Source organism: Haliotis rubra, unplaced genomic scaffold, assembly GCF_003918875.1.
Source record: "Haliotis rubra isolate DU_JTF1 unplaced genomic scaffold, ASM391887v1 Scf102, whole genome shotgun sequence".
Lineage (NCBI taxonomy): Eukaryota > Metazoa > Mollusca > Gastropoda > Lepetellida > Haliotidae > Haliotis > Haliotis rubra.
The window spans coordinates 444,790-462,593 of NW_025764915.1; the positions used below are offsets into that span (position 1 = coordinate 444,790).

The 17,804-nt window shown below is 36.7% G+C and overlaps 1 long non-coding RNA gene across 1 annotated transcript; it reads left to right on the forward strand.

The window, feature by feature from the left end:
• Nucleotides 1-9,022: 9,022 nt before the first annotated feature.
• LOC124270673 lies at nucleotides 9,023-13,658 on the forward strand. Its single transcript, XR_006896856.1, has 2 exons — nucleotides 9,023-9,327; nucleotides 11,230-13,658. It is a non-coding gene; the product is annotated as an uncharacterized LOC124270673 (long non-coding RNA).
• The last annotated feature ends 4,146 nt before the right edge of the window (nucleotides 13,659-17,804 follow it).

Here is a 17,804-nt window from a genome sequence, read left to right on the forward strand (position 1 = left end):
GTGCTGTTAACGACTGGTCGAAGCAAAATACTGTAAAGGGCTTGTGTATTGCTGTCCAGTTCACTGCCAGACAGTGGCAAAGATTTTAATATCTTACGCTTCAGTTCATTGTAACATGTGAACTCCTCAAATTGGGAGGGGATTGGTAGAACTTTTTTTCTCATGGAAGCATTGTTAATTGTCTCATGATGATTGGTCACATACCTTAGAGCATTAGTGAGGACCTGCAAGATTAAAACAGATTAACATTTATAACAGTATTATGAACTTCATACAATTTTAAAGAGATATTAATCAAGCTGCTACTATGTTTTTATTCTGAAATGATATGAATGAGTATCATATTATGTATTTTGAACCAAATGGTAAATTGAGAAAGAAATATATGTTACTCAAGCAGGTGGAATTCCATTGTGATATTGGTTGGTTATATTTAATTATATCATGTAATATAGAAACTAATAAACATCATTCAGAAGATTTAATATTCATGAACTTATGTTTATGCAATATAAGTAAAACAGAAAAGTATTATCAAAAGACAAACATCAAAACTAATCCTTCCACCAATACTAGTACGATTAAAAGTGCCAAAAAGCTGTGCTATATTTACAAAGTACAAGAAAGCTACGCTACATCCACCAAGTTAGAGACAGGACAGAACAGGAATGTGGAATTGATAGAAACACTCAAATTGTTTTATGAATTGAATATTTATTTTAATAGTATTTATTTTTGTGTGTGCAGGAAAACTGACATTTCTGACAAGATGCTCATACTATTCATACTTGTACATGTTTGCAAGTTCACATTAAGCAAAGCAAAGACAGACACTGTCAGACAGAACATGATAAATACCTGTCAGAGTATCCACACATCTGTACACAAGAAAATGGCCATGTATATATTTTGTAATGATGTAAATGGAATCAAATCATAAGAGTTAGACTATTCTAACACTAAGACATCACACTAAACTTAAGCAAAACATTCATACCTGAACACAATAAGAACCATCAGTTGCAACTCTACTCATTGGGAAGTCCACGTTTTCCCTCTCAAATTTGTCCACTAGTTTGTTGTATAGTTCATCCTTCCTACTGAGCCCCAGTTTAACACCTGAACTGCAGTAATAAAAAGTAATATTTTCCTTAAATATTTTAAACCTTGACTGTTTGGCTTGTGTTTTATATTGAATACTAGTACATGTTATCATGGTTATGACAAACCTAAAACTTTCATTACACAAATATATCACAGAAAACAATTAAAATGCGATATTCAAAGATCTGACAAGAAGATGTAGTTTTGTTGTCTCTTTATTTCAGACAGTACAAACTGATTATAATATTGGTATTTTTAGCAAGACTGCATTAATGCCTTCATTAAATCAAAGATTAAAATGACACAACATCAAATTACATTTTGATAATTTGATAAGTTATATAGTTATAATAGTGTATTGTCTTCATGTGGTTCTGTCAAATATAGAAATGATCTTGTATAATAAATAGATCTGCAGACTAATATGAAATTTGAAAACTTCTAAATGTTTATTTTCAAATGGAAGTGAAATATTGGACATTTTACACTATTACAATCATGAACATTTTTCTTCTATAAAATTACTTGGGACTGATAAACGGACGCTTTGTGTGAAACTTCACTCGTTCCCTTTTAAATCCGCTATTATTTAAATGTTTGTCCCATGAACAAGAATTTGTGCGTGTAATTTACATAGGCCTATATTATCTACACAATATGAAATAAAATATTTATGCAATGAATTACCTTATCACTTAACATAAAATTAAACAAAGCAGCACATGTGAATGTGATCATGTGTAGGGATGGGCTCATGATCTAGGGGGCTGCTTCAAGGCAAACCCCTTGCTAGATCGTCTTACCTTGTAGTCTTTTTCATAGGAACTTGTCAGCACCCTGCCATTAATATCTGGAACGCTTCAACAGCAACTGTCGTGGCATTATGTGCAGCCTGCATCACACAGTCTACGCTTTCATCAGGTTTACATAGACACTTAAACTTCAGTTTCTTTACCTGAAACGTTTGTACAACATCGCCGAGTGTTAGGATGAGGTCGACCATGAAATAGGTTTCCCTTTCGCAAGCTGTCGCAGCCCTGCACTCGAATTCCTGTGATTTTGTCTCCAGAGACAATGACGTTGAGTCAACTACGTGAAAATGTTCATAAATCTCTGATATCCTCATGGAATTGGCAAAAGATATAAATATCTTAGTGCCATTCGTGTTGTGGACGCATGGATCAACTTCGACTGCGACCACGCTGGAACTTCCGACCGCCATCTTGTTAGTTTTGACTAGTTCGTTGTTGTGTTTTCGCGATTACAGTACAGACAACTCTGCAGTACAGACAGGAACCCAGTCAAAATATAAATAAAACAGGCATTCTCATTGGTTGATAAAATTAAACGTGATGAAGCTGCGACAGTAGCTACGTTTTGATTGGTTTCTGCGGCAATGCAACACACGAGAAATACAAACACATGTTCAGTTGGTGGTATATTGTGGAGATCGGAGATATATTAATTGTAGTATATGAAGACGTGTATAACTCAAATGACATAGTTTTTTGCAATGATTAATTGAAATATATAATTGTTATAGTCTAGTTTTACAAAGCCACTGGACGCTTGTTTGTTATTCATTTGAGTACTGAAACATTTATCTACGGCTTCACACACCAATTTCCTGTTTACTTCCGTGTTAGCGTTGTGATATTTTGCATTCAACAATTCAATGCAATCCATTTTAGCCCTATGTACACTGAAAAACATGAAAATATACTCATGCCAATAATGGTTGTCACCCCCTCCCCACCCAACACCACACCCCACCCAGCCTCAATTAAAAAAATTGAAGGGGGTGACAACCATTATTGGCATGAGTATATCATACTCGATTTGGATGAAAATGATGACTCCAGTCATGATTTTGACTTGGTTAAAAAAAAGATTTAGGGTCGGGGGCTTTAGGATAGTGTCGGTCGGGTTAGCGGAAACGGACATATTGTCTTTTTGGGCCTAGTTCCATGTTTCTGCTTTGTTAACACCTAAATGTCAAGCAAAGCTATACTTAATACTACGAACTCACCCTATTTGTACATTATACCCAATCTATTTCAGTAGGGTATGATATATTGAGAGAATAGACGACCAAATATAATACATAGTTACAAAATTCCAAAGTGACTTAGATTTGTATTGTCAGGCAGAACGTGAGAGAGGTTTCCTGCCGAATCCAAAGGGGTTGTCAATGCGACTCTAAAACGGTAAGGCGGATTGAAGTTTATCAGGAAGTGTTTCCTGAAGGATGACAGGTGGAGACGTTGAAAACGGACATGCTCGAAATGGCTACGGATGTATTATCAGACGTCTCGTGACATCGCTCTGCTGCAGCGGTGGGATAGTTTTCTTGGTTATGTCTGTTAACAGTTATTTGTAGACCGTTGCCATGAAACCAGTCACATCTACGCTTTAAGGGTAAAGGTTATTCATGCCATTACAATTTATAGTGTAGATTTATCAAATGATTATTTTAAATTTCCACATCTAATTTCGGATAATGTAGGCATTTTAGATAAGTAGAAGTAAGATTTTTTTTAAAAGATAGATATCTACTGCATTCGCGTACAAAAACCATTTGCAATTTCAACGTATACTTCCGTAATGATTAAAACATCGTGCTCCAACATTGAGTCATGTCTCTCACTTCATTCGTTGTTCAAAATAGATCCATAGGGAAATGAGTGAGTGGGTATGCTTTTACGCCGCTTTTAGCAATATTCCAGCAATATCACGGTGGGGGACACCAGAAATGGTTTTACACATTGTACCCATGTGGGGAATCGAACCCGGGTCTTCGGCGTGACGAGCAAACGCTTTAACCACTAGGCTACCCCACCGCCCCCATGGGGAATGACGACAGGAAGGTTTATCACAAATTTAGTTAAGTCCATTGATATTGTAGTGTCCCGTGATATTGCTGGAATATTGCAAAAAGCGGCGTTAAACCAAAATCACACACTCATAAACTAACTAGAACGTTCACCGTGAAATCTGAGTGACACTGTGTGATCCATCTGGCAAAGTAGAGGTTATCACGCGAGTGTATTTCTGGATGGTTTATATCCTGTATTAGGAATAAACATTATATTTAGCGGCTCTTAGCGAGCTAAATACACAGTGATTATCCCCAGGGCAGGATATTTACCTTCCAAAAATACATTAAGGTGATAACCTGTTTCTCATATAACGTCATTCTTAAATAGGAAGTTCCATCTCTCACAGACAGTATCTAAATATGTCATATTTATGTCACAATGCCAGTGATTAGTTAGTCGGACACTGACAATACTCACTTTAGTTCCAACTGAATCGTGTCTTTTTGACAGTGGAGAAACTAACATGTATGAAAAATGAATTGTCAACAGATACTTTTTCAATTTTGTTATTCGTCCACTTTGGCAGTACATGGGTGAGCTCCCTGGAGTAATTACCCTTCAGTTGAGAGACGCGTATCGTCACGTACGTTTTAAGTGTGCCTGGCCAGTAATGGTTTGTTACGATATTTTATAAAGTGCGGTCAGATGCCCAACACAACAACACATTGAAACAAGGTAATATTGTGCACACATTATCAGCTACAACCATATGTTTTCAATTCGGAATATGACCCCAAGCCGCGGAAGAATACAAACATATGTTATCTAAACTGGTATTTATCACCTTGGTTACTCAATTTCTTTTCATATCTCCGAAGTTGCATACTCTCGTATAAGGCTTTAGCTTAAATATACAAATGCGTTTAGATCCTAAACACCAAACTAAAAGCGTTAATTGTCCAATTTGTTTGACATGTTTAGTGTGAACATGTTCATGGTCTAAATGAGGGAAATTTCCATGCTGACAATTGGTAGGATCGCCAAGCATCCAAACATCGCTGCAATACGGTCTTGAACAGAATGACATTACAACATTTTACAGGCGTTAAAACACATCACTGTAAACAATGATCATGTAGAAGTGGGCAAAAAAAGTATGTGTAAACTTCAAAGAACGAAATTATAAGAATTGAATGTTAGTTTGTGTGTTTGCACTGAAAAGTGATCGATGCCAAAGCGTTGTTCAAAGCGTTGCTCGTTCACACGAGAGTTTCGAGCAATATTCTTCTTGACGAGCAATATTCCAACAGGTCCATTCTTTTGTATACAGTCGAGGATGCTACTTTTTCTAAGATTTCAGATTTCGAATCGCGGATGTGACTCAACCCAACAAAAGTATTAGTATATGTACTTAATGAGAAAATGTAACATTTCTAAGATTTCGAATCGCGGATGTGACTCAACCCAACAAAAGTATTAGTATCTGTACTTATTGAGAAAATGTAACATGTGTTATATACTACTCTCGTTCGCAAGTTCGTTCGATCAAGGTTACACCATTCAAACATACATTTAATGGTAGACATGTGACGCGCCAGTGACAAAAATGATGTCCCACGCAACTCCCTATTTTGACGTCTATCGTACGTTCCCAAGTCTTTGCAAATGATTTGGACTGGTGCCACCTGCGAAAAGGATTCGCTCACTTTTTCGGGGACACCTGGTATCATCCCTTTTTGAAAGTGATTCGTAAACACATGCTCATGATAATGACGGACTTGTACAATCGACTGTGACCTGAAATTTCTTGTGGATGTGGAAAGGGTTAACGGTTTTATTTTGGACAAATGGGTTTCAAAATTACACACACTCACTGGCGCGTAGGGAAGAAGGGTAAAGAGATTTTGAACACAGCAACTTTAGAATTACAGAATATGTGTTTCTCCCATATAACATCTCGTATAGATCAAGGTGGTTCCCTTGTCGAGATGCTTTCTCGTTAGAAAACCATAAGCATTTCGGCAGACCTTCAAGGAAACCATCAACTAGTGATAAATCTGTATATACGCAGGTAGGATTTTATAAAAACGTAGTCGGGGGAATGGTAAACAGATAAACATCTTGACGAGATTAAGATTATTCGTTGAAAGACTTGCTTGAATGGAAGCATTTGATATGTTTAAGAACACACCTACCTGCTTTAAATGCGAATTTTACGACGAAAGAAATGGAACATTATTGTTTGGTGCAGAAAAAAACATGTTTGCGCTAAACGACAACAACAACTCTAAATAAACGGTTTTAAGATGGTAAAACCCATTTCGGAGAGACAAACAGAGAACAATATACGAACAATATTCATTGATTATTAACCTGGCGGTCACAAGGAAGTTTAAAGTAAATAATCCACATAAAAAACACGATCATTACTGTCCATACATTTATTAGTAGGAAGATACCCGGAAGTACCAGAGGCGGCAAGTTTGGGTTCAACAATGTTTCAATTATTTCAAGGCGTGAAATTAAGCTGCAAGCGCGATGTTTGCCCAAAGTTATGCAGATTGTATGATCGTTTGAACTTTCATATACACAGCTGTAAGACTTAACCATGACCAATTTCTTTTTCAGATATTTTACTTCTTTACTATTTGTTTATGCTTATGATCAAATACAAACAGCCTTTGAAATTTTAACATAGGAGTCTACTCATGAGGATCACAACCTGCCACATCTGTGGTACTAAATTCCATTCGTTTTTATGACCTTCCCTGAAGCAATGTGATATGGAAAAAGCCACCAAAGCAAATAAAATCTGTAGAAAAGCCGCTGCATTATTGCGAGGATTGCTCTTCCTTTCCTCAACCCAGCATTAACATAATAACACCACGGAGAACGTTCCGTGTATTCCATCAATTATACAACAACTGGTGGTATTGTTTCTACATTGATTTTTAAGCCTCTATACATTCATGGTTTCACCCTTAAAAGACCACTTAACATATTTAAGAATTTTATGCTATCCATTCAGAAATGTTTGGTTAATAGTTATTAACAGTTATCAACATGATGCACTCACATGCTATGACCTATAGACGAAATTCTCACGTCACTGACACGTGTGTATTTTGAAGAGATTGCGAGGCAGTTGTTAAGAGCAGGAATACTTACCCCTTTTGGGATCACTGGTTTTCCGTGAATCTTTCCCTTAATTGGCATCACTATTTTCCCAAGTGAAACCGGTTATTCGAGACTGATTATTCTTTGGATATGACTTTATGAAAGTTTAATCACATTTAGAGAAAGACCATCGATTTGCAGAATGTTACTGGGGTTGCGTTACTCAAATGGAGTTCAGTTTTGTATGTCTCACTGTATCTTCTAGTGCTGCATGCATGTCTGAATAAATCAGTTACCATCGCAGAATGTTCTTAGCTTCATTTATATGGTATACAAATACAGACGGCAATTGTATGCATCATATTTCGACATGTTAATGCAGCATACATTTTTCTGGGAAAACCCCTCAAAACAAAACCAGTTAACATCGAAGAATGTTTGTAGTCTGTCTTTATTTTTATGGCCTTTCATCACCATTATTTTGTATGTGTCTCATTTGGACATGTGAATGCTGCTTACCTGTCTCTGAAAAACGAGTTACCATCACATAGTCTCCTTGATCCAGCTTTTTCCTGCAGCAAGCTATCACTGACTATATTTTTTCTCATTTTGAAAGTTCTGTCAGTGCTACATTTATCTCTGTGAAATGAGCAAGAGAAAGAACGTCTGATTACTGGCAGTATTCCCATGAATCACAAGCAATTTGTTATCAAGGACCACCATCACATAGAAGGCAAATTCATGGGTTAGCCGACGTCTTGGCAGATTTGTATCCGCTCTTATCAGTGTATGTATCCTGCTGTGACAACGATGGTAGACTTTGCTCGTTTCTTCTTATTACACAGATAGTTTCTGTTCAAGAAATTACTTTCATTAAAGAGGATTCAGAACATTCATCAGATTAGGTAAATGTGTTTATGAAATAAGCAAGCTACCGACGTAAACAGTTGGTAAGAGTTTTATTCAAAAGTTGTGCAAACAGATTTGTCTTCTACTGATATAAATACAGGTTTGAAGACACACAGGGCATTTATATATCTACGGTCCGTGTATCATCCGTTTGGAGCTTTTAACACATGCCTTGCCTTGGGGTGTAAGTTATAAGATAGATAATATAACTCAATTTCAAGACTAGTGTAGCGAGTAAGTAAGTTTGGTTTCACGTATTTGAAACATATGTTGGTTATATAACAAAAAGAACAACCCGGAGTGATGCAAGTAGTAGACTTTAATCTCTTTGGTGAAAACTGACTATGGTATGTTCGTGACAAACCAGAAACATAGTGATGATTGGCAGACGTTGGCAGACAGGTGAAGAACATTTCCAAATTTGAGGCATCAGTAACAAACTCATGGCTTTGCAATTCACATTTTCACATGTACCTTATGTTCCTGTGTTTTGTTTCAGTTGAACAAGTGACCAGTCTTTGCATCTGTTTATTGCAGGTGCCCATGTCGGAGAGAATATGCTCACCTTTTCGCGATCAGCTGACACTACTTGATGCTGAACTTTCTGAGGTTTCTTGTGGATGTGGAAAGGGTTTTGCCGCGGTTTAAATGTAATCATCATCACAGTGTCCCATCTAAGGATGTCAATAAATGTAACGTGTAAATGTAGTCACTTCGAATCCAGACACTTCGAATCTCCCTGAAGCCTTCTCAAATATAGTAGGATTTTATTGTGAACAAGATGCGAATATCCGAAGTTTGGTCAAACAAATCGTGACTATTATCTACATGTATTTATACTTGAACCAAAAGGGTAAATATTCAAATCACTCCAAAAGATTCGCATGGTATTTCGACTTGCCTACTTCGTACCGCATCTCTTAATAATCTGTTACAATTATGAACTGTGATAAATAAGAACTATGATAAATAAGAAAGTATTTCTATTAATTGGTGTGTGTTTTAGGGCAGGACACAAACCTGATATTCCTTCAAAAACCATTTGTATTTGATATCTGAGAGAGAGTATACACAATCTATACATGAAATGAAAGCTTGTGATCTGAGCATTAAGAAAAAAAATGATGTGGTGAAATTTATGTGGACATTTTCTTATAAAAACGTTTTTATGTCAAACCAGTAAAGTCTGTAGAGAAACTCTGCTGTAAAATGAGTCATCAAGAAAATAGTACTACCAGTACTTCCTGCAGTCTGCTGAGACCACTTCCTGTCCTAGCAGTGTTGACATTTGGAACTTGATAGCTTGTTAGATCTTTTTCCAAAGATTTTCATTCGAAGCATTGACAAGTCTTCAGATTTCTTCAATATCATTGTTGAGGTAAGTTGTTTTCTAATTGGGTACATTTCCACAGAACCTTATGCTTCAATGATAGAAATGACAGAAGATTACCAGTGGGTTACTTATGCACTAATCTTGTTTGATGATAAAATTTTGAAATGCATTTCAAATAGGTAATTTGTTACTGTACCTGATATTCTAAGGTATTTTCATGGCATTTTACATGTTTAAAGTCAACTGTTTCATTGACAGATTTCAAGATAACTAACTCTAAAGTTTTAACTGATGAAACTCCTTGAGAGGCCATTTTAAGGATGAAAATATTCACCAAATCCTATTCAGAAAATCTTATGCTTTATCTTTCTATTATTGGTCCAATTATATTTCAGGTATTATAAATTTATGATTTTATTAGGTTTTTGATGATTCTTTTTCAAGAAAACATGTACAGATAACATTCTGAAACCCTGAGAGGGCCATCCTGTATAAAATGCCTTGTCAGTGACCTAAACATGTTAGCAATATTTCCCTACAACTTAATAATACCCGCTTGTGATCCTCAACTAAAAACACACACCAATTTTAGCAATAAATATGTTTTGAAGTGATTTTTAAAGCAGATATGTTGATCATAAAATTGTAGAAATGATATAATTTCTTTCTTAACGTATATAACTTCCCCAAACATAATTTTTTTATATATGTATTTTTTTTCCACCAAAATATAAACACTACCTTATAATTTGACAGGACAATTTCTTCAAAAATATTTATTAGATTTAATTATATTTATAAACATAGATATAATTCAATATGTGCATGCTGTAAACAATTATTTAAAAAAAATTACTATCATTTTCATGTAGCATCATAATGAAAGCTTGTTTTTAAAAAAAAGACATTTCCCTTTTTGAAATAGTTTTTCTCTTGTTTTTATTGATACATTACGAATGTAAACAAATTTAATGATTAAACTTAAACTTATACAGATACATAAGTGCCCAGTTCTGTTAAGATAGGTCAAGTCCAAAATTGAAGACTTTCACGTACCTTTTAGGTATGTATGTATTTCACAGTAGTTTCGCATACAGTCACATATTCAGTGATGAGATCCTAACTTTTTATAATGAATTTTAAACATAAAAAAATTCTCTTTTTTTGTTGTGTCAAAATGAAATTTTGTGTTTAAGAAGGGCATTTCTTTTCATGAAATGTTTTCCTCCCGGAAACAATGATATATTTTAAATCTTTGAAGATTTCATGCTTAAATGTTTTTCATTCAGGTATATATCTGAAAAACTTAGGCAATGGAGCCAAATCCAGTGAAGTTAGGACAAGTCCAAAAAAGATCACTCTCTCATGAGCCTTTATATTATATATATCTCTATATATAGTATCACAGAAGTTACACATACATTGACTTATTTATTGATAAAATCTTACCTTTATTTGTAAGACGTATTTACTTTAAATGTTGCTCTTAACCCAAATCATAATGACTGACTGACTGAGTTTTGTTTTACGCCGCTTTTAGCAATATTCCAGCTACATCACGGCGGGGGAACACCAGAAATGGGCTTCACACATTGTACCCATGTGGGGATTCGAACCCGGGTTGCGTGACGAGCCAACGCTTTAACCACTAGGCTACCCCACCGCCCCCCAAATCATAATGACCTTTCATGTTTAAGAAAGGAATTCTCTTTATGAGTGAGTTTAGTTTTACACCGCTTTTAGCAACATTTCAAGCAATATCACGGCGGGGGACACCTGAAATGGACTTCACACATTGTACCCATGTGGGGAATGGAACCTGGGTCTTCAGCGTGATGAGCGAACGCCTTAACCACTGTAGTAGCCCACCACCCACTCTCTTTATGAAATATGTTCTACTGTTAATAAATGTAAGAAGATTTAATGATGAAACTTTCCTTATTTCAGGTTAACTTCAAAGAGAAATGGACTTAAAGGGACCAAGTCCAAAAGAGTAAACATTCATCTGCCGAGTACTGCATCATAATTAGTGCTCGAACAAATTTATCACCTGGAGAATTACAATCACTGCCCAATTGAGCCAAGACGATGTTTTTACCAGACTTGTGCAGTTGTTTGGAAATTATCTTTGTGGTCAGGATTTGCTTTATCATAGATGTTTCTTAGTGAAGATGGGACTGTTCGACTTGAGCATTTGCGCGCAGAAATGGTCTTTAGAAGACCATTATGTCTGACAGATTGTCGTGGTGATGTCACAATGGCCAAGGTTCTCGCACATCCCATAGGATCAGTTCCTACGTTACTTTTCAATGAAGATGGATCAAGGAGGAAGACATCCAATGCCGATTTGACAGACAAATTAGAAGAAATTGTACAGAATGTTGACACTTAACCAGACTTTGACAAAAAGACACTGTCCACATTCGCGATACAATGGCAATGTTGATAAGTATGAAACCTGCCATTCCCTCCGCGTTTGATAGTGTTGCTGACAGTTATATGCAAAATATGAAGCAGTGTTTCACAAGGGCAGATACTGTCATAGATATGTTCGACCAGTATGACAATCGCAACTCCACTAAGTCTGCAGAACGTTCCCGAAGAGCTGACCTCAACACCGGCAAGAAGTATCAAGTGTCATCAGGCAGACAGATTCCACAGTGGAACAAGTTTCTTGGTGTATCTGAGAACATGTCACAGTTAACAACGTTTTGTGTACCAAAGTCCAAGTTGCTACAATGTCAACAGAACCACAAGGAGGATTGTATCTCTCAGGAAGATATGAAGATGGAATGGTGACCAAGTTGATCCCTCCCACTGGTGATGCTTGCATTGATGAACTTGAATGTTCTCAAGAAGAAGTTGATACATGCATGCTCTTCAACGCCATGTACTGCAATGGTGAGTTTGAAGAGAGGCATACCCAAGGAAGTATCGTCATCAAGTCCCCTGATACAGATGTTCTCATACTATATATCTGCTATTGTCCACAAATGGAGCATGTCCGTGAAAACTGGAGTGTCTTCTGAAGTCACGGACAGGCACCGGTTCAATCCTGTCCATAACATCTGCCATCTTCTTGGATCATCAATGTCATTTGCTTTGCCAGGAATCCATGCCTTTACTGGCTGAGATACGTCATCAGCATTATTTTCATGTTGGCAAGAAGACAGTCTACAAGGCTATGATGAAAGACAAAGATCTGTTTTCAAGTCATCAAGTCTTATCTTCGGGAAACCTTGATGCAGCAGTGGAGGTCTGCAGGCAATCAAACGTCAGCCTTGTATAAACCCAGGAAGAAGATTAAACCACGTCACTCTTTGAATGACATGAGATTTCTACTATGTCGACTAAGAGACAATGAGCTTGCCAAACTTCCCTCATGCGAAGACAGCTTTCGACAGCACGTCAAGCGTGTGATGCGGCAAACTAGCATTTGGACAAGTTCTCATTGTGGTAAACCAGAGTTTGGTAACTTTGAAGATTTTGCCTGGACTAGGGTGAATGGATTGCTCAACCCCAGATTGTTTGAACATCAAACTGCTTCTGAAGTTCTTGACTGCCTTGTTTGCACCTGCTGCAAGTCCCCATGCTCCTCAGTGCGGTGCATTTGTAGACAGAGCAATCTGCCTTGTATTGAACTGTGTCCTTGCAAGCAAGGACAGGGTGGACAGAATTGCACTAACCTCATGAATGATCTTGGTGAACATAACCAGTGACAATGAAGAATGACCTGTGTAATAATCATAAATCTATTTGATGCATAACATGAAGATTGTAAAATAGAACTTTGAACTTGAAGAAAGCAAACAAACTTTGATCTGATGTGTAACTAAACATGATCTGGTGTATCACTAAACCTGAAATTGGACGAGTCCAGTATGGAATGCCTGGTCAGTATAATTGTTTGAAATTCATATTTGAGCTTATTCCTTTTCCAAGTTGTTAGTTTTTACAATAACCTTTAACACAAGACATACTATTGCTTTACAAAAAGAACAGCAAGTGAATCTAGTTTGAAGGATTGTTGGTTCCTAACACATTACACTTATAATTCAGTATCTTTAACAATGTTCTATTTTAGAGATATTAATGTATCTTTACCTGTAATGATGATAGTGATGAGTGATTAAAAGGTAGTTTTGAAAGTAGACCAATTAGATTTATTCTTCTTCTACTTCATACCTGGGGAAAAAAAGGAGGACCGAAAATTACATTTTTTACCCAAATTTTCAATCATGCAATGAAAATTTTATGTCTAAATATTGCAATCACTATTATTTTTCTATTGTGCTGAGAACAACCTTTCATTTGATGGTGAATTTGTTTGAATGGGGTCAATAGTTTGAAAATTAATAAAGATATTTGGAAAATTATGATTTTTAGTGTTTTTGACCCAAAATCCGGTTTTACCGGAAAGTGTCCACGCGAATATTTCCACATCATGTCTAATATTATTCTATAGGTCTTCAGCTTTAATTTGATATATAGATCATGTATACCTCTCAATTTGATCAAATCACCCCCCAAAAATGGGTTTGTTTCCTGCCCTATTTCGTGCATTCAGGCAGTGATAACTTCACGTGTTTGTTAATGTTTACTGAGTGAGGTAAGATTTACTATTACATAGGCAATATGAAGGTATTACAGAAAGGCTCCGTTTTGAGTCAAATGTGGACTATATTAGCCACTGGGTAATGTTATCGAAAAATTTAGAAAATCAAACTCTCGGGTGATACGCAAGCACATATACTGAGTTGATGTACTGTCACCATGTATAATCCGTACGCTCATGTAACTAGCTTGCCCACGTTGTGAAACATGTGGATCCCGGTCAGTAATTATGTATTGGAACCACGCACAGCTCCAACGTAATACCCCAAGTATCACATGTCCTGATTGATTTATCTCCGGCGCAATAACATACCTAGAGGCATACCTCCGTTTAATCTTACTCTAACTGCCTCACGTTTAGATACGTATACCTGCACCAAATAGTGTCACACTGTCGCTTCATGTATTACAAGTCCAGGAACTGATCAGAGTCAGCTTTATGTTATCAAATGAGGCAAGATGAAAACGGTTTTACCGTATAACCACATGCATGCACGTTTGTGTGTAGCTGTTTGTACTAACCCGGACAAATGTAGGTTTGATATTGTCAGCCAAGACTGATTCAATGACTCAGTTAGATGGATTGTCTTTATATAGCTGGAAAATTTGGCTTTTAATCAATAAACAAATAAAACCAAAACAACATGGATCATCGCTCAGTTCTTTGTTTCCTAAATATCAATTGTCAAAAAGGGTGCCACAGGCTAAAATTGTTTTGTCACTAACACTGCACCATACTTTCCAGCAGTCGCTCTGATGTAGGTGTAAACAGCTCACCTTACTTGTAGTCTGACAGGTACATCCTGGGGTTTGGCACATGCAGGCCCTGCAAATATCTAATTATTTGATGTGAATAGCAAAGGCCTGTTCTCCGAGTTTTGTGTGGATTGCTTTCGACAGCATAATGAACAGTAACATTTTACTATTCTTAATTTAATAAGAGTAACAAGTGTTACAATACATTTCACTCATTGATAATAGTTTACTTTATATCTCATATAGCCTAAAAAAGAACCAATAACTGTACACATGCTGGAGGCGTAACTTTCACTCAAATGGCACACTCAGCATCGCTAGTATCCAAGAGTGATGGATACATCGCAGGCACCTAATGTGATACCATATTTCACACCATAATCAAATCTCTAGTGATAATCACATCCTGATATTGAAGCATCGACACACGCTGATATATTACCATTGGGTTTTCGCCATGCTGTCCCCAAAGACTGTAACAGAGACTTATTCACCCCAAAGTTAAAAAAATACATCCATTAAAGCTTGTCTTTCACCTTTGATCCGTGGATGTCTTTAGGTGCCACCAGGGAATTCTCAGGAATGAACTTTGATAAGGGTTATCGTTTAGGCACATGCACAAAATTGTATTTTCTGTAACCGGGATCAAAATGGTTCGTTAGGTATTCTACATTCGAAATGACTGAAAGTGTTGCCATTGAAATTTTGAACATTCGATCACGAACGTTCATGCAAAACATTTTTTTATAGAATAACTCATGGATTTTATTTTTGTCATGAAAAATTGGCCTATCCTAGTCATTCCTTCTCGTACATGTAGTCATATGTCCTTGGTATACAAACAAGCATCCCAAATATATCTACGAACATTACTCTTCTTCACTAGATTTCCACATTCTCAAAGTTGCATACAGTAGAAGAGATATAATTGCATTCGAATCCCATGATTGTTATGTTACAATTATGAACTTCAAACAAGGTGGAGGATATGCTAGCCAGTTCCTCCAAATTACAAAGTAGCACTGGTAACACAGAAGGATATGCATCGCTGGTTTGTCATGGTCGCTGCTTAAAAGGATCACAGTCATCTTCGCCAATGACATTTTCAGATCAACAGGTGTTTAACTGAGATTATTTTTAGCACCCCTTTGTACCAGTAAACAAATATGTACATACATGTGATGCTTCATTTTACGTAAGTGCTGTTCACATGTCATTTATTCCGTAATGAATAGCATCTGCCATCTGTTCAGTCTATTAACTTGGTGGTGAATTCCTGGCAATTGTCTACTTAAAAGGGGAGTTAACCCCAAATTGCAGCTGATCTATTGCTCAATGGTATTCCTGATTTATCGTCATACCATGTTGCTGTACACTGGAAGGCAATGAGCCTGCTGTCAACGAACTTCATTATGGGGAGGCCCTGAGACAGGAAACGATTGTTTGTATAGAGATTAGATGATATCACGAAAGTAACCTAAAGTCGGCAATCTGAACTTGTAATCAGAGAAAGATTGATGAAATGGTGATTGTTATTGATTTATGTCTGAAACCAAATAGATTATTAATCTACTTGTTCTATAAGCAGTCTGAACCTATTTCATTACTTATGGTTTCCTGGTGTGTTATTTCCGGATGACGATTTACAGTGTGCTCCAAAATGTAGGTTTTGTAATACAATTCCTGTCAGACATGCACATAACATTAGATCCAGGTACCAAATCTCAATCTATACTGTTCATATGTCATATTGCTTTTTCTTAAAGAATACATTAAATTGAATAATTTGAATTTGTTATGAATATCAGCCATTATTGGAATTCAAATATTTGCCAAGGGCAGGCGAAAAGAGTGAGCACCTAACAATGGAACCATCTTTATATAAATGAAAATCTTTGCCTGAAGTTTAACGCCGCACTTTGAAATTCCATTTCCACGTGGCATGTAAACAATCGCGTCGTGACCAGACAATTCAGATATCAGTATCCTATATCAAACGTGTTTGTGATAGAACGAATCGCTGTCATCAAGCATTGAGCCTCGGATCCATCAAAGTAAGTGTCAGTGAGTAGGAAGGTCTGTAACTCCGGATCCTTGTAAAGATCCTGGATATAATTGGTCCATGCTTGTCGTAAGAGGCGAATAACGTGATCGGGTGTTCAATCTCGCTGAATTGGTTGACACAATCATGTCTTCGTATACCAAATATCGATGCTTGTGATGTGATCACTGGATTGTCTTGTCCACACGGAAAAGCACTGTGCATCATATTGACAAGTCAGGTTTCATATTTAGTAGATTTCGTCTCTACCATAAAAATTATAGAAGAAAATGACAAGGCTTTTGGTGGTGAAATCTTAATTAAAAATATTGACTGTAAACAAAGTGTCTGTTTGCCTGCACTGGGAAATGTAGACACCATAGACAGCAAGTCTGCTGATGTGGCATTGAACAATATTCACACCATAAGATGGAGCTGATGGTATATTGCTCAAAATGTAATTCAGATTGGTACAAACTTTTGTAATGAGTTAATTCTTCTATGAAAAGATCCAGATGAGACACTGACAATAGTTTTCCAGTTGATTCTTTGGCATGTCGGCATGGATCATCTCTAACGACAGCTGGAATATTTCAGAGGAACACAGGTATCGTGTGTGAAATCTGGGATCCAGATGCCATTGTTTCCTTGTACGGCATATCACAGATGCCCGATTGATGTCCATTGGCACGTGTGGCAACAGTCACTATTTATTGCAGGGAGGTCACTCTCCCATATAAAAGTGTGTATTTTGGGTTGAAAAGGCAAGTATGCAAACGCGTACATCAGACAGCCCCTCAAAGTGGACAAGGACCTTTACTACATGGTTAGAAACTACCTAGATTGTGTTTTTATGGTTTAAGTACTTGTCCGAATACCACGAGCACCAGTGTAATGGCATAAAATCTTGCGGACGGTATGTTTTCGTTTTTTGTCTTATCTGCCAAAATGATGTCATAAATGAGTTCAAAATAACAGAACTCTGTTCCATCTCAAGTAATTAGCTAATGGATCTATTTGGAAAGTGTGACAGATCTTAAAACATAAACTGACATTTACTTTACCAATGATTTAACACAGTGCCAACAGTGGGTTTAACAATCTAGTCGTC